The following is a 22562-nucleotide window of genomic DNA, read 5'->3' on the forward strand; positions in this document are numbered from 1 at the left end:
CTGTTTGTCTTTGCAGCCCTTGGTCTCTCACGAAGGCACCTGTGCCCGGCAGGAAATGGGCCGCCGAGTGTCGACCGTGCATTCTTTCACTTTGTGTTTCTGCAATTGTGACTAATTATTTCCTTCCTTCCTTCACGGGACTGCATCTACCTCAGGTGCCCGTGGAGTTTCATCTGGGTAATTAGTGGCGTGGTATGTAATCTGGAGTGTGCAATTCCTGCGCCTGGGCCAGATCAGATTGCACAAGGCTGGCCAGCCAGCTTTCAGTAACTCCTTTTACAGTGATGGCTGGGTCGCTTAAAAGAATCAGCAGCTGGGAGGCCTCCCCTAATTAACCATCTTGGTTCACTGCAAGCCTAGGGAAACCCCCTACAAGAAAGCTTTGTGTACCACTGATGCTTAAGGAAAAGTGTGATCCGTAACTCAGTTACTGCCTCCTTCCATCTTTGGTCCACAGCTCAATAATGTCAGGTACCTCATCAAACTGTGTAACCGTCCTCTTCCGTTGATGCCAGTGACCTCATCGACATGGACCAAATCCACTACTTCCTGAAACTGATTCTGTTTCTCCCACCTCGCAACTCTGGTAACCACTGTTAACCATTGGTCTCAATAGCTGAGGGGCTTCAAACAGTTCAAAAAATTGGATGCTAGAATTAAAAGACAGTGAAACTTTTCTGTGAATTTTTAAAGCCCATTCACATTTTGTCATTTCATATGAGAGAGAATGTAAGTGTCCTTTTGTGGTTGACATCCGTGTTAATATATAGATCAGAACTTCATTTTTTAAAGACCGATTAGTACCCCATTGTGTATACTAATACATTTCACATCTTGTCTGTTCACTGGGGCGGACACTTGGGTGGTTTTCATTTTTTTCTTAGTGTAAATAGTACTGCAATCAATAACACGTCACTATTTTTAGGTCCATAGGGTGGGATTTCTTCATTGTATAGTTCAGATTGAAATTGAAGAAAATAAAACCCATGAGAGCCAAAATATGACCTTGAATATATCCCACCTGAATTTCGAGAACATTTCAAGAACAAAGTTGATATACTAAAGACCAAAGAAGAACAAATGCATTTGAATCGTGCTTGTGAAGAATATTGAAAATACCATGAACTGTCAACATAATAAACAAATCTGTCTTGGAAGAAGTACGGCCAGAATGCTCCTTAGAGCAAAGATGGCAAGACTTTGCCTCATGAAACGGACTCAATGGCATCTAAGAACAACAACAGCATATGCAGGCGAAAGTTAGGCAATGAGCGAGGAAGCCTGGAGAATTGATGTATCTGAATTGTGGTGGTGGTGGTGGAGAATAAATACAAGCAGGACCATGGGCTCCAGAAAAACAAACAGACCTCTCTTCCAAGAAGGACAGCCAGAATGCCTCTCAGAGTGACGATGCTCACACTTCATCTCGCGTCCTTCGGACGCATCAACAGGAGAGACCAGGCCCTGGGGAAAGACATCATTCTTGGTAAAGTGGAAGGACAGTGAGACAAAGAGTCCCTGGACAAGACTGACTGACACAATGGCTGCGACGAGGGGCTCAAACCAACAGCGATTCTGAGAAAGGAGCAGGACTGGGCGGTGCTGCCTTTCCTTGTGTGTCGGGTCGCTATGAGTTGGAACCAGCGTGACAGCATCTGACAACATGGCAGTTACAGCTTCTATCTTTTTCTTTTAAGAATTGCCAAACTGCTTTCCACAATGATTGTACCATTTTACATTACCACTGAAGTTCTACTCTGCCCCACATCCTCACCAACATTTTTCATCTCCTGGGAAATGTTTTTCTGATCTTTTATCATTCCATTCTAGTAGAAGTGGGGTGGTGTCTGGAGTTTTGGTGTGCATCTGTCCAATAGCTACGAATCAGAACTGATAACAGTGAGTTTGCTTTTTGTTTTTGAACTTAAAAAACTTTAAAAAAATTGGGTCTAGAGTTCAGAGCAAATCATCAGTTTTGCATTCACACACATAGGACTTTGGCTATTTTTCAATGGCTAATGTCGAAAGCATCTTTTGTGTACTTTTGACCACTTGAATATCCTCTTAAGTGAAGCATATATCCATGCCCTTTGCCCAATTATTGGTTCCACTTTATGCTTTTTTAAGTTGTATAACTTTTATGTATATTTTGGATATTAGACCTTAATTGGCTATGTTTCCCAGAGACATTTTTCCAGTGCAGGACTTATCCTTTTAAACTTTTAATGAAGTCTTTCAATGAACATAAATATTTCATTTCATGAGGTCCCAACTATCTCTTTTGTTTTCTGTTGCTTATGCATTTGTTGGTGTGTTTAATCATCTATCATTGTCAAGGACTAGGTTCCAGATTTGGCCCCTATATTTTCTTCAATTAACTTTATAGTTTTAGCTTTAACATTTGATCTTTGGTCCTCAAAATATTAGTTTTTGTATATACTTGAGATGTAGATTCTGCCTCAGAGTTTTGCATGTGGAAATCCAATTTTGCCAGTATCATTTGGTGAAAAGACTGTTTGGTTCTTCCCCATTAAATAGACTTTCACTTTGTTGAAAATCAATTGTACACATATATATGGATTTCTTTCTGGATCTCAAGTATATTTCATTGTATCTATCTGTGGATGGTACTGGTTTTAATGATAGAAACAATGTGTCTATCGGTAAACCAGAATCAGACTGTTTAGGTTATTGTAACTGTATGCTATGATTTGGGGAGTGAGTGTAAGGAGCCCTGGCTGCAGAGTGGTTACACCATGGATGGGCTGATAAAAGAAAGAGAGCAGTTCTAACTACAAGCTGCTCCACAGGAAAAACATGGGGCTTTCTACTTCAATTGAGAGTTACAGTCTCAGAAATTCACAGGGGGGAAGTTCTACCCTGTCCTGTAAAGTCAACTGTGAGTTGGAATTGACTCGACAGCAGTGAGCCACTACTTTGTTCTTCTTCAAAATTTCTTTTGGCTTAATAGTGCTTCTTTCCCTTCCATAGAAATATGAGATTGATTTTTCCATTTCTATAAAGAATGCTGTTGGGATTTTGATCTAGGTTGCACTGAAGCTCTAGATCATTTGGGGTAGTATTGGCACTTTTACAATATTATGTCTTCCAATCCATGAGCATGGATCATCTTACAATTTATTTAGGTCTATTTTAGTTTGGTAGGAGAGTTGTATAGTGTTTGTTGTATTCATATACATCCCGGGCAAGGGTTGTTCCTCAGTGTTTTGTTTTTATTGTATTCTTTTCTTTGCTTTATATTTTTTTCTGTTTAGATTTCTCCATCATGTTGGTGTACAGAAACCAACTTATTGTTGTACATTGATCTTTTACTCTGCAGCATTGCTGAATTCTATTAACCTGAGCAGCTTTCTTATGGATTCTTTTCTAGCAATGGTTTTAATATTGGGGAAAACCATAACACTCTTCTACGAACTACAAATATTCTCAGGATTGTATTATGATTTCAAATAGATTACGTGGAATAGTTTTGTTAAAATCATGCTCTAAGTAACATATAGCAATGAGGCAGGGCAGTCTGCCAGGCTTTTTAAAAATTTTTTTTATGGTTGCTTGACTTCTGAACTATTTGGCTGAGCCCTGAACCCTGAAACCCTGGTGCCCTGTGAGTGGAAGGAGAGGTAAGGTGCTGAGCAGGAAAGGAGCGCTAATGTTGCTGACAGGAGACACAGATTTCAGTTCCAGCTCTGCCTTTCACTGGCATCTAGACCTTGACTAAGTCATCCTTAATGAGCTTTTTAAGGTCTCTTGTAAAAGAAGCCCTGATGTGATTATGTGTTGGCCAGACCACAAGATCAGCCGTTTGAAACCATCATCTGCTCCAAGAAATAAAAATGAACATTTATATTCCCCTAAAGATTTATAGCTCTGAGAGAGAAAGATAAAGTTTTCTATTACTGCAAAGATTCGCAGTCTCAGAAACCCACAGGGATATTTCTACTTTGTTCTACGGGGTCACTGTGTGTTTAAATCAACTCAATGGCAATGAGTTTGATTTAATTTTATTTTTATTTTTTTTACTTGTGTTGTGCTTTTAATAAAAACTGTCAAAACGTTTAAACACAATTAAGTTTTCAGGAAATAATTGTTAGGAAGAATACAAAACACAATACTAACAATTAGCATAACAAGTCGACTCCTACCCCTCAGGAGTCTAAGCCAGGCCCCTGAGAGAAGGAAGGCTTTAACTTTATACCATTTGCTTTTATGTTTGTTTTTTAATCGTTTTATTAGGGGCTCATACAACTCTTATCACAATCCATACATAAATCAATTGTGTCAAGCACATTTATACATTCATTTCCCTCATCATTTTCAAAACATCCGCTCTCCACCTAAGCCCCTGGCATCAGCTCCTCATTTTCCTCTCCCTCCCCACTCCCCCTCCCTCATGAACCCTTGATAATTTATAAATTATTATTTTGTCATATCTTGCCCTGTCCGATGTCTCCCTTCACCCACTTTTCTGCTGTCCTTTCCCCAGGGAGGAGGTCACATGTAGATCCTTGTAATCGGTTCCCCTTTCCAACCCACCCTCCCTATGCCCTCCCAGTATCGCCACTCACACCACTGGTCCTGAAGGGATCATCTGCCCTGCATTCCCTGTATTTCCAGTTCCTATCTGTACCAGTGTACATCCCCTGGTCTGGCCAGCCTTGCAAGGTAGAATTGGGGTCATGATGGGGTGGGGTGGGGGAAGGAAGCATTTAGGATCTTGAGGAAAGTTGTATTTTTCATCGTTGCTATACTGCATCCTGACTGGCTCGTCTCCTCCCTGAGGCCCTTCTATAAGGGGATGTCCAGTGGTCTACAAATGGGCTTTGGGTCCCCACACCGCAACTTCCCCCTCATTCACTATGATAAGATTTTTTTTATTATTATTACTCATTTTATTGGGGGCTCTTACAAATCTGATAACAATACATCATTCGATTACATCAAGCACATTTGTTCATATATTGTCATCAACATTTCTGAAACATTTTCTTTCTACTTGAGCCTTTGGTATCAGCTCTTCTTTTTTGCCCTCCCTCCCCCAATATATAATTGATCATGAATCATTGATCAATTATATATCATTATTGTTATTTCGTGTCCTACACTGTGCATTGTCTCCCATCACCCACATTTCTGTTATTTGTACCCCTGGGGGGTGAGCTGTATATCCAACCTTGTGATGGGTTCCCCATTTCTCCCCCTTCCTGCCCCACCCCCCGCCATCCTCCTACCCTCATGATATCACTACTCCCATTACTATTCCTGAGGGTTTTATCTGTCCTGAATTCCATGTGTTGGGACCTCTTATCTGTACCAATGTGTGTACTCCAGTGTAGCCAGACTTGTTAGGTAGAACGGAGTCCTTGTAGCGGGTGGGGGGGGGGAAGCATTCAGGAACTGGAGGAACGATGTGTGCTTCACTGGATTGTACTCTCCACAGTTATTATGAGTGCCTGCTGCTAACTGAAAGGATGGAGGCTCTTAGCTAACCAGAGTTGCCTTGAAAGAAAGTCCTGGTGATGTAATTCCCCACCCCCACCACCGAAAACCCCAACAAACCATTGGAAACTCTCAGGAGCACAGTTCTATTCTGACACACCATGAGTCACCATGCATCAGAATTGACTAGAAAGCAGCTGGTGTTCTGATTATATCATCTTGAGACAGCAGTAAGCATCTTCCATAGGCTTGTTTAGTCTAAGCATAACTAAAGTCAATTCAGAAACACGAAGACTTAGCTACTGTTAGTGATGCAACGTTTCGTGAGTTCTAGTTGGGCCATGAGTTGCGTGAGCATGGTACATCTCTTAGTGATTTGAAATGACTTATGAAAAGGACTCTGGACTAACCAATCTCAGCAAATGTGAAAGGCCCTATGTGACAGTGATCGCGACGTAGAAACCAATTGGAGTTTCGTGGCAGGAGTGCTGTTGTGAACGCCTCCCTAACAGGAAGTCTGGGTGCTCAAACTTAGAAAGCTCAGTGCGTGCTTCTCAACGCTCCCCAGACTCCAGCGCTGGCGCTGACTCACCGGCTTTCCGGTGTTCACATTCTGAGCCGCCAGCACATTAGCGGGTTCTGTGCACCCTGAAACCAAAACAGGATGCTACCAGCCTTTATGTAAGTGAGAATATATGCAAAAGAGCTCATGCCTCACGGCTAAATTCAGAACTTCAGGTTCCCTTCAGTTAAAGTTAACCTCATCAAAAGCTTAAAATGTTTGTGTATGGGGAGAAAATGGAACTAAAAGATAATGGAATTTCCCCATGGATTTTTAAAAGCACCCTTGTATTTTAAGTTCAGATAACCTATCAAACAAACTGAATTAATGTCAAATAAGAAACAGAAATACCTTCAATACCTGATCTATTTAGAGAGGGAAGCTAGGATTTGCTTCACAGGGAGATTTCCAAGAAAGACCCTCATGTACTTTCTGAAACTCAGGCTGATGGTTGCCCTTGAAAATCTACCAACAGCAATATTGGAACCATCTGACTCAAGGGAGCAAACGGGTTGGGCAATTATTCCCAGATAGCTTTCCCTAACTCTGAAGCTGTTAGTGACTATTGAATGCTTTAAATTCAAATCTGATCAAGAACTTCCCCAAAATGTTGCTAGTTGACTCCAAATTTTCGTCATAAATGCCAATAATGGTCTTACTGATAGGCCGGACTACACTGTGATACACAATTGTAAAACAAAAGGTTCATTCAGAATTGTTTTCAAATGTGTAGAATCCTTTTTTTTTTTTTTCTTATATGAGTACAGCAAAGAACACAAAAGCAGCAGGTGAATCCCCTCTGAACACCGTGGTCCAGGGTGTGAATGGCCTTGCTGTCTGACAGAGAGCATTGTACAGTCAATTATGGCCGATGTGGTTAGGTTAAAATTAATGCCATATCATTTGATCTCCCCTTTGACCCATTTTTGAAGTTGTTTCAGTGTTTAATATTTCCTGCTTTCTTTTTTATTGAGGTTTTCCAGTGTTCTGTTTTGCCATTGTCGTTGGTTTCTCTGTTTGTGTTTGGTATGTTTTCTGTGTAGAAAATCCAGAATAGGTAAGTCTATGGAGACAGTAAGCAGATTAATAACTATCTAGGGGCTTGATGGGAAGTTGGGGGGATGGGGAGCTACCAATAATGAGTAGAGAAAAAATGTTATGAAATGGATTTTGGTGATGATGGACAACTCTTCTTAATAGAAGTGAATAATTAAATTGTTTGATATGTGACGTGTAAGAGTATTAAGAGTATTAACAGTCAAAGTATTAGCATTAGGTTTATGGACTTTTTAATATATGTATCTCTAGGTACACGCATCAAAATGACAGGTGAATGAAACCTCACATTTTCTTTATAAAACAACTTATTTTATTTTAAAGCAACATAATTATACACTATTAACTGATAAATGAAACTATGTGATACTACATATTTATATGAAGTTTATAATATTTAACATTATACCTCATTTGAGACCCTGGATGCGACATATCGTCAGTCACTCAGGTCGTCAGTAGTACAATCTCTGCTGTATGCACTTTGATATTTATTTTCTAAGTACTAAGTAGTAAGGTGTTTAATTTCTAAGAACTTTTTTGATAATGTTTATATTATGACTGAAATAATGCTTTCATGAATGAAACCGTTGTACTGGGATTAATACTCAATTTATGTTCATAATGGTAGAGATAGGTATACCACACAGAAATCTCAAGATTTAGGAGGCTTAGAATAAAATTCATTTGGGTATATATTTGTCTCATTAAATGGATAAAAGTCAGCATCAATGGTAGGAGGTAACTGTAAACCATTTCTGTAGTTTTCATTGAGGAAATCAAAATGACGCAGCCCATCAACCTAGTGTTCAAAAAAAAGGCAATTAGAGCCCATGAAGTGGCTCCATGGAAACAGGCATGACAGTGTGCTTTCAAACATGTCTCGCACACGCACACCGCCCCCCTCCAGGGAGCAGTTCTACCCAAGCAGAACCAAATCCACCACAATGGGGTCATTTTTCAAATTTTCATAACTGCAAACCATTTCAGTTTTAGGTCTCACTCTTGTACGTCAAATGCTGTCCTGTTTTGTTTTGGGGTTTCCTTTGTATGTCCATCTGCATATGAAATCTGGGGTTGGTAAATCTATAGACATAAATTGGATTAATGATTTCCTAGGGGTTATGGCAAGGGCAGTTGGGGAGAAATGGGGAGCTAAGTACATTAAGTACAAGAAAGAAGAAAATGGTCTAAAATTGATTGTGGTAATGATTGCACAACTCTTTTTAATATGTCTGAACTATTGAATCTTATGTGAATTATACGTCAATAAGCTTTTTATAAAAAAAAAAAAGAAGAAAGAAAACTATATAAAGTGACATCCATGATCCTGCACATGTTTTACGTAGTCCTAGCTCTTCAAAAAGCATAGTTTATTCAGCCCTCTCGGTTGATTAGACAGGGGTTCATACACTGTCAGTCATTTTCATCCTGCCTATCCTAATTGAATTTTGACCCTGATCAGATAAAGACCACCTGAGAATCATTCAAAGGAGTTTCAGCACTTTTTCAGAATTACTTTAAAAGTTTCTGTCTGTCTCATTAGCACTTGTATCATGGCTATTGAACTGTGGGGGGCCAGCCTCCCCACAACCACATGGGTCTAAGGGGCGGTTGTGTAATTGAGGGGTCAATTAAGGAGACATCAGACAAGATGAAGCATGCAAGGGCTCACCTCTCAGTCAGGACTTCAGGAGCCAGGCCCGCGCAGAGAAAGAGCAGGTAATGTAATCTCATGAGTTCATATTATCTCAGCACGCACCACAGTAAGCACATACTTAACAGGAAGGGGTTGTATAATAAGCACACTGTAACAGGAGGGGGACGAGCTAGGGGCACACATGTGACAGGAAGGCACCTATGTAACAAGATGGGTAGACTTTAGAATCAAGATGGCATTTTAACCTGGATCATCTCTGAGCTGGCTTGACTTGAGGAATCTTTGAGATCTCCTCCAGGGGAACAATAATGATCCTTCTCAGAAGAGAGTGGGTCCAACTTAGTGTGCGACAGTCAATAGGGTCTGATTGCCTTAGATGGCTGACAACTTTCAGGCAGATAACCTTCAAGCAGTGGACCCTCAAGAGTATAGTGAGCAACCATGGGTTTGCAGACAGCACCTTAAATTTGACATTACTATGGGGGGAACATTGAGGGGAATGACTTTTACTTAGGAGAATGTGAGTGGGATACATTTCCAACTCTTGAACTTCAAGGTTTCCTCCATGGAAGCCTTGGTCTCCCAGACTCCTTAATGTATGAATGTTGAGAGATTTCCCACATACACTATGTTTTCCCAGTTCTGCTTCCCACATTTTACCAAAAGACCAAACAGTTGGCGGTGGAATCAATTTTAACTCATGGAGACCCCATGTGCTACAGAATAGAATGGCTTCATAGAGTTTTCTTGGCCATTATATTGATGGAAGCAGGTAGTCAGGTCTTTCTTCTGCAGCACTTTGAGGTGGGTCAGAAGTGCCAACATTTAGATGAATGGTCAAAAGCATGCCAGAGACCTATATCGTATCTCTCCTCCCGTAGTTGGAAATCTAAAGGTTCAAGAAGTAAGACTTACTCATCTTTGTACTTCCTTACAGTTTACCTCTGTGACTTAAACCCGGTTGGCTCTGAAAAAATACTAGTGAACCAATGAATAAGCCTAAATATGAATGGCTATCAATCTTTTTTAAAAAACTGCGTCCTGGGCACGAGATTTCTGTTCCTTGGTGAAATCATTGTGAGTAGCCATTGAGTTGATTGTGAATCCTGGCAGCCAATTTCAAATCTTTGAAGATTGCTTAGTCCAGAGGTTTTCAAACAGCGTCACAAAGAGCTCTAACTCGCCAGCAGAGTATCTCAGGAGAATCGGGGAGCGGATACAACTCCTGATTTCATATCTCTAGCAGGTACTGTTGTCATTAATATACCAACTCACAACCAAGGCACATAAAACGATGACTTTATTACATCCATAAGTACTGTGGGTGAAGGATTCTCTGGGCACAGTGAAGAAGGTTCAGCTTTGCTCCATGGTGCTTGGGGTCTCACCTGGGAAGACTGAATGGCTGGGAACTAGAATCATTTGGAGGTGTTGGCTTTCACGACTGCCATTTGATTCTGGCTACTAGCTGGCTTCGCTGGAGCCATCAGCCAGAACAATTATCAAGGCCTCGCCGGGCAGCCTGGACTTCCTCATAGCACCGTTGGCGATAGTGTAGGGCTGCCAGGCAGGTATTCCAAAAGACAAAGAGCACACTGCCTCAACTCGCAACCTGGGCTCCACAGACGACACATCACTAAGCCATACTTGTGGTTGAAACACAATTTGCACTGTTTGGAGGCAGTGGAGAGGGGACAAAGAGCATTCCCACCTGCCCCTTTCAAATAGACTCTGTCACCATAGCTCATCTCAGCCTCTTCCACCCGAGATGAACACTTCTAGATGCATTGCATATCGTGGCCACTCCAGGCGTTCCTGTTTATTAGCAGTTGTAGCTAGAGATGCCAGGTACTTTGAGGCCTAGCAACACTCATAGATGCCACAAACTTCTAGTACAGCTAGTGATTACTGTAGAAGCCGGGCAATTCAGAAAGCTAGCTTGGGGGATAGCTCCTGCCACACACACACACACACACACACACACACACACACACACACACACACACACACTAGTTTTTTGTTTCTCACTCTGCGGGGCAAGCTAGGATGAGCTGGGCAGATGATTTCCTCCTGAAACAACTGGAAGAAAGCCATTGTTTCAATTCACTGAATCACATTTGAGAAATCATCGGCTTTGAGAGGGTTTCGCCTCGGTGCTTCCACGCATTTTATTTTCCTACGCTTCGCTCAGTGTAAGCCAACATTCCTACGTTGCTCTCAGACGTGTTCATGTACACACACACCACTGGTCTGTGACTTACACAAATTAATGACAGGAAATGTCTCATCAATCGCCGGTGAAAGACCGGAGGAAGGGCCTTAGCCAAAAGCTTCGAGTTTCCTCCGGGTTTGAGAGCTTGCTCAGAGCTCTGACTTCCTGGTCCCGTCTGCCCCCAGGCTGGCCTTAGTCAAAGTTGCAAACCTTCACACCGTCTCCGGAGAGGAAGTGAGAAAGCAAGTCCCGGGGCCTTCAACCCCTTACTTCTCTGTCGGGTCATGCCCCTCTCGCTCTGGAGTGGTATCGAGAGAGGGACGGGTAAGTTTTTCTAAGAGGCAATTACACACGAGGAAAGGGACATTCTCCAATGGACTAATGCCTCACAGCTGGCCAGGCTGCCCTGGTAGGGCTTATATGCAAGGCGTCTTCATGATGCATTAAGATCCATCCTCTCCCTCTAGCCAACTAACTCTCCAAACCAATTCATTAAGACATCCCTTGCTCCTGTTCACTTTTATAAAATCCACTGCTATACTTAGCTCCCTCAAAGAGAGTAAATATTTAATAACAAGTCTTCCATCGAGAGGTTGTTCTGCAGATGGCAGCTGGAGTCTACATGTCTCACGAGTTCTATGGAATTGGATATGGCCCCATCCTCTCCGCACTGGAACTCCATGGTCCCCTCAAGGTTTTACACAGTTTTATACTGAAATCATCAGGCTGCTGGCTCTGCGCCTGTGCTCCTCTGTCTTTGATTCATGGATCATTTCGAGGTTATGTGTCCGACCTGTTTTCTCCTTCACAAAACCACATCTCCCCTGCTTCTCAACTTCCCCTAGTAGCCATAGAGACTTTTGTGCTTGCTTAGAAATCTCAGTGTAACTCAACACATGGAAGCAGCACACCAACATGTGTGATCATGAAGGGCCGAGGGGACCAGGTTTCAAGCACCAAAGGCGGGGGGAAAATCATATCGTCGTGAATGAGGGGAGTGCATGATGGGGATCCAATGCCCATCTGTAGACAGCTGGACGTCCCTTGCAGAGGGGTAGTGGGGAGGAGATGAGTCACTCAGGGTTCAGTGTAGCAACAATGAAACTCACAACCTTCCTCTAGTTCTTAAACACTTCCTCTCCCCAACTATCATGATCCTAATTCTACCTTGCAAACCTGGTTAGACCAGCGGATGCACCGTGGTACAGATGGGATCTGGAAACACAGGGAATCTAGGACAGATGAACCCCTCAGGACCAATGGTGAGAGTGGCGATACTGGGCGGGAAGGGGGGCGGGTAGTAAGGGGGAACCGATCTCGGGGATCTACATATAACCTCCTCTCTGGGGGTTGGGTAACAGAAAAGTGGGTGAAGAGAGATGCTGGGCAGTGTGAGATAAGATAAAATAATAATTTATAAATTATTAAGGGTACATGAGTGAGGGGGGAGGAGGAGGGAAAAAAGGAAAATGAGGAGCTAATTCCAGGAACCCAAGCAGAAGGAGAATTTTGAGAATGATGAGGGCAACGAATGTATAAGTGTGCTTTACAAAATTGATGTATGTATAGATTGTGATAAGAGTTGTATGAGTCCCTATAAAATGATTTTTAAAAAATGCAATGCAAACCTTAAAAACACTTATTTCTAAAGTCTTTCAGCAGATCCACCAAGTGACTCAGTCATCTCCCATTTTTCCTCTCCTGACCCTTTCAAGAGCTGCTGTAATCTCCATCTGCAGCACACATCCTAGAGTCTGAAATGAATTACAATTCTCAGTCTGTTTACTGACATATGCCCTTGGGTACATTAACTGAAACTCCCTGAGCCTTTGCTGTACTGTAAAATCAGTGTGAAACCACCAGCCATTCCAAGGGAAGAGGATGAGGATTTCTGCTCCTATCAAGAGTCACAGTTTTAGGAACTCACCAGGGCAGTTCTACCCTGTCCTATAGGGTCGCTATGAGTCGTAATCGACTTGATGGCAGTGAGTTTGGTTTGGATTGTTCATTTGACCCATCCTTTCCTAACTACCACCTCCAACCTGGAATTCCTCATGTTGAGTGCGGGCAACTTGAACTTGCTTTCTTGCTGTCTTGTCTTCCGTTATCTGAGTCCTCGTTTTCACGCTCACAGCTTATCAAAGTTGTTCCTAACACATTTCCATCCCAGAAGAGGAATTCCAGTGTCTGCTGTTAAATTGTTTTTTCAGTTGTTACAAGTCATTGCACTGACTGGTAGGCACTTCTCCAAGTGGTCCCCTGGCCTTCTTTAAAATCTCCCGTTCCTGCCTTCCCTCTGAACATGACACATCCCCAAGTTTACTCCTCAGCTTCCGGCGCCCTTTCTCCTACTGCTACACTTCAGTAGCTCACTTACTTTTCGACCTATGCCTGCATCTTCTTTCTAGTAATCCTAGCTCTCCACCTCTAGCTTTGCTTCTTGTCTCCCTCTCACCTCCACCTGTCTTCGAGACACTTCCTCTTGCTCTGCCCTCTCAAGTTTAAAAGGTCTGGAAGCAAACTCCTTATACACTAACAATCAGACAAAATAAACTCATTGTCATTGGGCCAGTTCCAATTCATAGTGATCGTATAGAACAGGGTAGAAGTGCCCCTGAGACTATAACTCTTTATGGGAGTAGAAAGCCTGGTATCTCGCCTATGGAGCTGCTGGTGGTTTTGAACTACTGGCCTTGTAGTTAGCAGCATAACCACTATTGCAGAGGGGCTATAATCCCGGGAGCCTCCTAAATGGACTTCCCATAAGCCCCTTCTACCCACCCTGCACTGTCTCTTCTTCTCCCCTACTAAAGTGGTATTTCCAAGGTATATCTCTGACATTATGGCCCTCTGCTCAGAGCCTTCCCTTTGTCTTCCTGATACTCGCTGGACACCTGAGCCAGTGTAACTCGCATTTCCAGCACACATCCTAGAATCTGAAATGAATTAAAGCATTCATTATCAAGGTTGGGAGGTAATGAGGAGCTAACAATAACTGGGAAGAAAATGTTCTAAAATAGATTGTGGAGATGATTGCGCAACTCAGTGATAAGGAGTTGTAAAATTCAATGGTACGTGAATTGTATGTCAGTAAACCGGTTTTTAAAAATCCTATCTGGTTATGTGATGTGTGTCCTTGGATGCGTTAATTGAAACCCCAGGAGTCTTTGTTTATACCAAATACTTCAGTATTTTTCCCTTTTCATAAAGCACAAAAATGTAATGAATCCTAGTGCTGTCCTCACCCCCAAATCTTTCCATGCTAAATGGTAAATCTCTTCTTCCTGGTTGCTCCTCAGTCCTGGTTCTCATCAATTTACAGACTGCCTGTCCTCTTGACCTGCTTTCTAAGCTGCAAGTCATAGCTCTTTCCGGGGTCTCTGTGCTGTAACATGAGATTGGATAGTATGAAAGTAAAGTGAAGCAACATGAATTACATAGGTGACCAGCCAAATGGATATCTAGCTATATCGTGAAACAGATGGTGGGGGCTGAGAGGGGAATTGGTTGTGGTGGGGTGCAAAATAGGTTGTCTCCTCCCTTTCCGTCAACATTCAAAGCTGTAGTGAATGGTGAGGGCTTGCAGGGACCATCTCTGGCTTCCTGATGACCACCAGGCAGGTCAGCTATGCCTCCACACTATCCTTCTTTACCTATGCTGACACCAACTCTTCCTCCAGAGCACTCTGAGTCTATGCTGGGGTCAATAATTCATTGCATTGCCATGCAGAACCCACAGACAGTACTCATAACTTTAGGGGGAAATTAGGAAATTAATAGTGACACAAATCAGTATCGGTAAACAGTTAAAAAAGAGTCATAAGTCCACATCAACACATCACAGCTGGCAGCCAAGTCTCTCTGGTCCTCAGCCTCATAGCCAGGAGGTCCTTTGGCCTCTGTGTTCATGGACTAGGAAACTTGCCTGCCACTGTCCCCCTGTCCGTAGTCTTGGGCCAGCTGCAGAGACGATACCGCATCATCTCTGTGCCACTCCTCTGAGCCTCTTTACTACAGTCTTGGGTGCATCTGGTCTCGGCAGCCTCAGACACTTCAGACAGAGGTCTTGGATGCATTACTCTGTCAATGGTTGTGTGATTTCTCTGTCTCAGATGTCTCTTAAACAATCAGGGAACGGCTTTGATGGAAATGTAGGGTTTTTTTGTTTGTTTGTTTTTAAGATCACTTTATTGGGGGCTCTTACAGCTATTACAACAATCCATACATCAGTTGTATCAAGTATATTTGTACTTACTTATGTCACCATCACTATTTTCTGAACATTTACTTTCTATTTGAGCCCTTGGTTTCAGCTTCTCTTTTTTTCCCTCCCTCCACCCTCATACCCTCGTGACCCCTTGATAAATTATAAAATTATAATGTTCATATCTTACACTGACCATTATCTCCTTTCCCCCAAGGTTTCTGTTGTTCGTTCCCCTCTGGGTGGGTGGTGAAGTTATGTGTCGATCACTGTGATCAGTTCCCCCTTCCTCCCCTCCTATGTCCCCCTTACCCCTACCCTCCTGGTATCCCTACTCCCATTTCTTTTTCCGGGGGATTTATCTGACCAGGATTCTGTGTATCGTGAGCTCGTAGCTGTACCAGTATACAGGCTCCAGTGTAGCCTGCAGTAAAAGGCAGGACTGGGGTCATGATAGGGGAAGTGGGGTGGGGTGAGGAAGCCTCAAGAAACAAGAGGACTAGTGTGTGTTTCATCAGCTCTTTACTGTGTCCTGGTTGACCATACCCCAGGGAAAATGAAGGACAGTGTCTTAAGCCCCACCCTCCAGTAAAGCAGTCTTAAAGATGTCCCCAAGGAAACAAAGGGTGTGGCTTCATTCGCACTCTCTACTAAGGTCAGGATTTAACCCCACCTTAATTCTGTAACAGAGAACTCCCTCTAAAATGAGATCACAGCCACAGGCATGGAGTCCAGAATTATTACACAACACATAGGAATCATGGCTATAAGAGCCATGTGAATTGAGTACATCTCAAATGCTGACAGGGGGCCTAGTGACAGAGCCCCATCCCGGGCTGCTTTAGAGGATGTGAGTCTGGGACATCCTCCCACCCCACCCCCACCCCCGCAAAGTAAGACCCTCACAGGACTTGGGATGTAGACAGCTTGAATGCAAGCCCTGGTACTTGCTGAGTGTGTGTGTCTCATAGAGCAAATAGCATAATGCCCTGAGCTGCCATTTCCTCATCTATGAGGAGGAGAGAGGAAGCCCGTGTTGCAGACTGTTGTGTTCTTTAGTGGTGTGATGTATGTGACATGCTCAGCACAAGGTTTGCAAGGAAGAAATGTACTAGGAGACTACATACTGTCTTCTGGGTAATGTAAAAGCAGCCTATGATTTTTTCCCAAAATGAACATTTTGGACACTTTCCTAAAGCCAACGTTTCCTAAATCGCATCTTTGTGGGAATGACAGTAAGGTTGTACCTTTCCCCCTCAAAGATGCAGAGCCTCCTGGGGAGTCACAGTTAGACTCCTGTGGGCATCTCTGGGAACGTGAGTCCTTTCTCAGCCAACCTGCATTTTCTGAGCACCTGAAAATATCCGGCAGCAGGCATTGTCCTGGGTGCTAAAGGTCTAGAAATGAATAGAATGATTTTGTTCTTTAAGAGTCTATAACCTATAGGAAAAGACAGTCATGCTCCAAGTAACCCCCAGAGAAGACTCCACACTACGTGAACAGAAAGGAGCATGTGCGCAGATTGGCCTGGAGCTAAGAAAGGTTTTCGGAAGTGTCAGCTCAGCTAAGTCCTAATGCAGGTAACCGCCATGCAGAAATATGAAGAAGGAGAAAGAGCTCTGGATGGGGACAGAAGACTGGCAGACCACGTGGTAACGCTGGAGGGCTCAGAGGCAGGAGAAAGGTGAGGTGTGTTGGTCCAGACACTCATATGTGTTCAGGAGAGAACTAGATATCAAAGAGTCCAGTTCAAGTCCATAAGTCTGATATTGGCCCATATGTCCAATACCAGTCTATGAATTCCAGTTCAGACTCACGCAACACATGCAATGATGGCGAATTCAGGGAGATCACAGGCCAGCAGGTGGGAAGTCTTGTGGATCCAGTGGCAGTGGAAGCATCTCAGCACTGGTGTAGGTCTCCACATGGCTCCTCCAGCTCCAGGGCTCTGGCTCCATTAGTGTAGCTCCATGTGACTTGTCAACAGGAATGTGAAGCACAGAGTGCAGGTGAGTGTCGCCTCCTGTGAGATATGTATCTCCTTAGCGCCTCCAAATGAGGTCATCAAGCTGTGACCTGATTCACAGGCTAAACTCCACCCCTTCACTCTTAATAGTCTCAAGTTGACACCAGATTATGTATCTACCACAGGAGGGCTCCTCCGAATATGCCCTCCTCACCAGCCAGAGAGCAAAAAACAGGCGAAGAGATTTTAATGTGTCCTCAGCTCCATTCACAACCTAGATATCCTTACAGAGTTTCCCAGAGGCTGTCTTTGTGTCTTTAAAAACAGAGAAAAGAAGAAAAAATTCCTAATGTTGCTCTTTCAGAAAATCTAAGGCTGACAAGAGAACCCAAGAGGCAGCAGATGAACAATTCCCAGGGCAGATCTTGCTGTGCACAGTGAGATATAGAAGCATCACTACGAGTGTTTTGCTTTCACTTGTCCTTGGTGTTCCTGGGTCTCAGGGAGCCCACTCAGAATAGTCATCCTCCTTCCGCTCCACTTCTTCCTCTTCTTTCATACCCTACTTTCTCCCCTTCACTCTGTCTTCCTGTTTCCATTGTCAACCTGATTGCAAGAAAGGTGCCCTCTTCAGAGTCTGAAAAGTCACAAAGGATACCGATCAACCTGAACGCCGAGTATTAGCCTCAGAGCCAAGCCTCCTCCTCCATCTGCCTCTGTCCCTCACTGGGCTGCTGGCCTCATTTCTGAGCTGCCATTGATCTCTGGGCCCCCGAGGATGTGCACAGGTTTGTGCTTGTCCATCCTCTCCGGAGTCCGTGCGGCTGGCTCCTTCACGTGGGCTGTGTGGTCCAGAATAGGAGACGTGGAGGAGGACAGGCTTGGGCCCAAGTAAGTGTCCTCACCTGACCTCTTGCTCTTTTTCTGTCCCCAGAGGAAAGGTGGAGCTTTCCTGTCACAGAACTTAATTTCCTTTTCCTGCTCTTTATAATGCTGCATTTCCGACCCTGGGTAGCATGAGCCTTAGTGTTTCTTATGGACAGTGGTCTGCAGAATCCTTTTGTTCTCTGGGCCAAGGACTTTAATGGATCTACTGGGAAAGCCACTGGTTGAGAAACCGAAAATTGTAGTCCCCTTCTGTCTGATGGCACCATTTCTGAATGCAAGTGTGAATCTTGTCTCCTTCAGGCAGGGCTCAGGTTCTGACAGAACCTCCAACCAGCCAGTGATGGTAGGAATTACAACAGCTCTGGTACCCAAGTTCACCCTGACCAGGCACGTGGAGGCTCTATGCCACCTTCATGCCTGGAAGCAGCACCACACCTCCCTGGGACAGCTGCCCCCACAGAGACTGCAGAGAGAGAAGGTGGCACACCAGAAGTAAGGGGGAGTCATACCCTTCAGGTGAACTTGGACCCAAGAGTGACGGGAGACCTGAAGAAGCTGACAAGTGGCGTCTCTTCCCTTTCTCTCCCCATGGATTGTTCCAAGACTTAGTGGTTAGATCCAACTTCCCAGAGAAGCCCATGTGACCAAGTGGTCTCCTTCCCAGTCAGAATATTTTTCTCTCTCATTTTGGCACCATTGCAATTGCACCACCAAAACATTGCCAGCAAGGAAACCTTGCCTCCGACTGTGTTCTGGGAATCCACTAACACTAATCGCTAGACTTAGAATCTCGCTGTGGCCCCAGGGAGTCAATGGATTAATCCCTGGGTTGCCTCAGAAAGACTTATCCTCCTCCTCCACCCCACTCCGCCACAGCACCCAAAGAAAACCATTTCTGGTGTCTATGTAGGCGGGCAGGTTAAGATCCACAAATGCCTGGGGAACAGTGGACTGCAGAGAAAGCCCCACAGTTCTTTCAAAATGGAACAGACAGATCAAGAAAACGATGGATACCATCGAGCTTCCCCAAAGCAGGGAGTGATTTTTAAGTGATACATTTGTACAATAAAATACCAGGTACACATTTAAAGTGTTACAGACATATGACTCGACATGTCAGTTCAGTCATCATGTTTTCACTTTTTAACCAAGGACAGTTGAATCTCACTTTTGCAAGAAACAAAAATACATAAGAGGGCAAGTCCAAAAGTGTTGCTACTAAGATTGCAGCTCATATATACTTGGGCTTATTCCAAACAAAATATGTTTAAACATGTCTCTACAATCAGTAGATGACTACTGGGAAAGGTGGTCAGTAATACATTTATCTTAGTCTCATAATGGTGCCTTAGAAAAAAAAAGCCCATTCAAAGCTTCTTAAGTGAGTCTGCTCAGACATTGAGCCTCTTCTCAAGCCCTCCCTCAATGCAAGAACACTTTGTTCTAATAACCTGACATTCTGTGATGCTCACCTCCCAGACAACCGCTGAAGTCAAAATGGGTACATAAGCTAATATAGTGAAGAAAGTTGATGGTGCCTGGCTATTAGAAGATATAGCGTCTGAGGTCTTAAAGGCTTAAAGTTAAACAAGCAACCATCTAGCAGGGAAGCAACAAAACCCACCTAGAAGAAGCACATCAGCTTGTGTGATTATGAGGTGTCGATGGGATCAGGTATCAGGCATCAGAAGACCCAAAATAAACTATCACATTGATGTGAACTCGGGGGATCAGACTGGAGACCCAAAATCCATCTGTAGACAGTTGGACATCCCCTCACAGAAGGGTCACAGGAATGGATGAACCAGCCAGGGTGCAGGATAGCATCAACTAAACACACAACATTCCTCTAGTTCTCTAATGCTTTCTCCCACCCCTACTCTCATGACCCCAGTTCTACCTCAAATCCAGCGAGACTGGAGCATGTACATTGGTACAGATAAGAGTCATCAATATATGGAATCCAGGACAGATCAACCCCTGAGGAGCAATCATGGCAGTAGCAGTACCATGAGGGTAAGAGGAAGGTGGGGAGAGAAGGGGAACCTATCACAATGACTGACATTTACCCCCCTCAAGAGGGACAGACAACAGAAACGTGGGTGAAGGGAGACAGTGGATGGTGTAAGATGCGAAAATAATTATAATTTATCAAGGGTTGATGAGGGTGGAAGGGTGGGGGAGAGTGGGAAAAGGAGAAGCTGATACCAAGGGTTCAAGTAGAGAGCAAATGTTTTGAAAACGATGATGTCAACGTATGCACAAACGTGCTTGATACAATCAATGTATGGATTGTTATAAGATCTGTAAGAGCCCCCAATAAATTGATTTATTTTTTTAAAAAGAGAGTCTGCTAGGCCAGCCAGTTCCATTTAGGGCAGAGACGTTAGCGCTGATGGCTATAGCAACTATTTCCTAGAATTCCAATTAGGTCCCTGAAAGTACACCAGACAATCACGGGGGCCCATGAAGACATGTAAAGACCATTGAAGAATGCATTGGAGAGAAAGCCAGGAAAGGCGCTCCAGGGCCTTTTGCCCGTCACAACATCGTGCACGTCATTCTTCAAGGGGAGCAACGGCTCTTCAACAAGAATTTCACTGCGAAACCTGACCCTGTTCACCTTCCAGTCCCAATCTTATCCCATTGGCCTTCTGTTGTGTTCTCGACATCCAAATGACAATTCAGAAGAACACTGTGTAAACATCCCCCACAATGCCCAGACTACTGTTTGGATGCAGTGTAACCACGGAGCACAGCGTTCTTTGGGGAAAGGTTACCGAGAGAAACATCGCCTTGGGAAGTGTATAGAGCTGGATAAACGATATGTCAATAGCTTCACATTGCGCCATTTTTGTCTAATAAAGCTTCCTATGACTTCATAGCCATACGTTTGATCGAGCCTTGTGGGGTAGTTGGGTAGGGGGCCCTGGAGGTGCGGTAGTTACATGTTGGGCAGTGACCTGCATGGTCAGCAGTTCAAAACCAGCAGCAGCTCCTTAGGAGAAAGACTGGGCTTTTGATGCTGGTTGAAAGTTAGAGTCTCCGAAACCCACCAGGTGGCAGAAAGTTTGCATTTTTGGTCTGGTAGTTGGATGACTTTATGTCAACTGCCCACTGCTGGCTAGGGGTGGAGTGAACCACCAGTCAAGCGGTAGTTTGTTGGCCCCTCCTTGGAAGTGTGGCCTTTTGTATGAGAGTGAAGGACTCTGGGAACTGCCTTTCTCTCTGTGATTTTACACTCCTGATTTCTGGAACTCTGCCTGCCTTGAGGGGTGGCCCAATGTGAGCCCCTTGACCCTGAGAGCTGCTGGTGCCCTGCCGTGTTCCCACCATGCTTGGAGCTAGGCGACTCTGTCCCCACAGACCTGCAATCTCTCTGCCTCCCCCTTCACGTTGTGCTGCCATCTACCTAAGCTCGAACGGGGACGCGTGGACTAGCATCGGATTTACGGACTTGAGTCAGACTGGGCTGGGGCACCTTCTGGAAGTAAATTTTTTTTTTGCTGCAAAAGGAAGCTTTATTGTTTCCATTTGGTCCCCAGCTGGGGGGAGGGGCTCCAGGGCGGTGGCGCTGCGGACGGGTTCAGGCAGAGGGGCTGAGACCGGCCGTGGGGAGGCAGAGGGCCCCCGGCAGGTGGCTTGGCGCCGCAGGTTCCTAGTCTTCTTTGAGGGTGAGCCTCTCGAAGAGATACTCACCCAGCCCGGCCTGGGGGTTGGCCAGCCTGTGGAGGTGGGTCAGGTTGTCGCCCGTCTTCTTGAGGAGTTTCACCTCCTTGTCCAGGAAGTGGTTCTCCAGAAAGTCACAGATGAGGGTCAGCGTGAGTGGACCCCGGGGCATGCAGGTCCAGAAGAGCCTGGTTGAGTTTTTTTCTCCAGGGCTAGGGCAGCTTCCATGGCGTCCAGTGTTCGACCCCACTCACCTTGGGACGGCTTCTGCACATCCTGGGAGAGGGCGCGGCCGCCGCGCTGGTTCTGCAGCTTCAAGAGACGCTCGGTCCCCTCGCGCTTCTCCTTCGCCAGCTCGCGGAAGAAGTGCCCCACGCCTTCCAAGGCCACATCATCGCGGTCGATAAAGAAGCCCAGAGAGAGGCAGGTGTCAGAGGCCCACAGGTGCAGGTTGACCAGATGGTGGACGCCGGCCTCCGCGTCGGCGGAATAATTCTGACGGATCTGAGAGCTCATGATGCGTCCGTCGGTTTGGAGGTCACCACACGCCAAATACAAGTGTCCGCTGGTCCCAAGAGGAGGGGCTGGCTGAGAAAATGGTCCCCAAGTTACTTCCGGAAAGAAACCTGTTGCGTGGCGGAGGGTTGGCGGCAGGGAGTCCCCGGATCTGTTCCGTTCAAACACTGTTGAAGCAAGACACAGATCCACGGGACCACGGGGCGAGCTTTCTGGAAGTAAATTTGCTGCTGAATAGAAAGTTCTTTCTTGTACATAGCTGAGGATCACTGGATTTGTTTCTCTAGGTAACATGACCTAACACCCCTTGTATAATCTATGTTTACAAGATTGGGGGATGCATAAACGAAAAAGCAAAGAGATGCTGTATGT

At 44.6% G+C, this 22562-nt stretch overlaps 1 pseudogene; it reads right to left on the reverse strand.

Moving 5' to 3' along the window:
- Positions 1-21663: 21663 nt before the first annotated feature.
- On the reverse strand, positions 21664-22190 carry LOC142436868 (ferritin light chain pseudogene; annotated as a pseudogene).
- Positions 22191-22562: the final 372 nt, after the last annotated feature.

The sequence above is a fragment of the Tenrec ecaudatus genome, chromosome 1, assembly GCF_050624435.1.
Source record: "Tenrec ecaudatus isolate mTenEca1 chromosome 1, mTenEca1.hap1, whole genome shotgun sequence".
Taxonomy (NCBI): domain Eukaryota; kingdom Metazoa; phylum Chordata; class Mammalia; order Afrosoricida; family Tenrecidae; genus Tenrec; species Tenrec ecaudatus.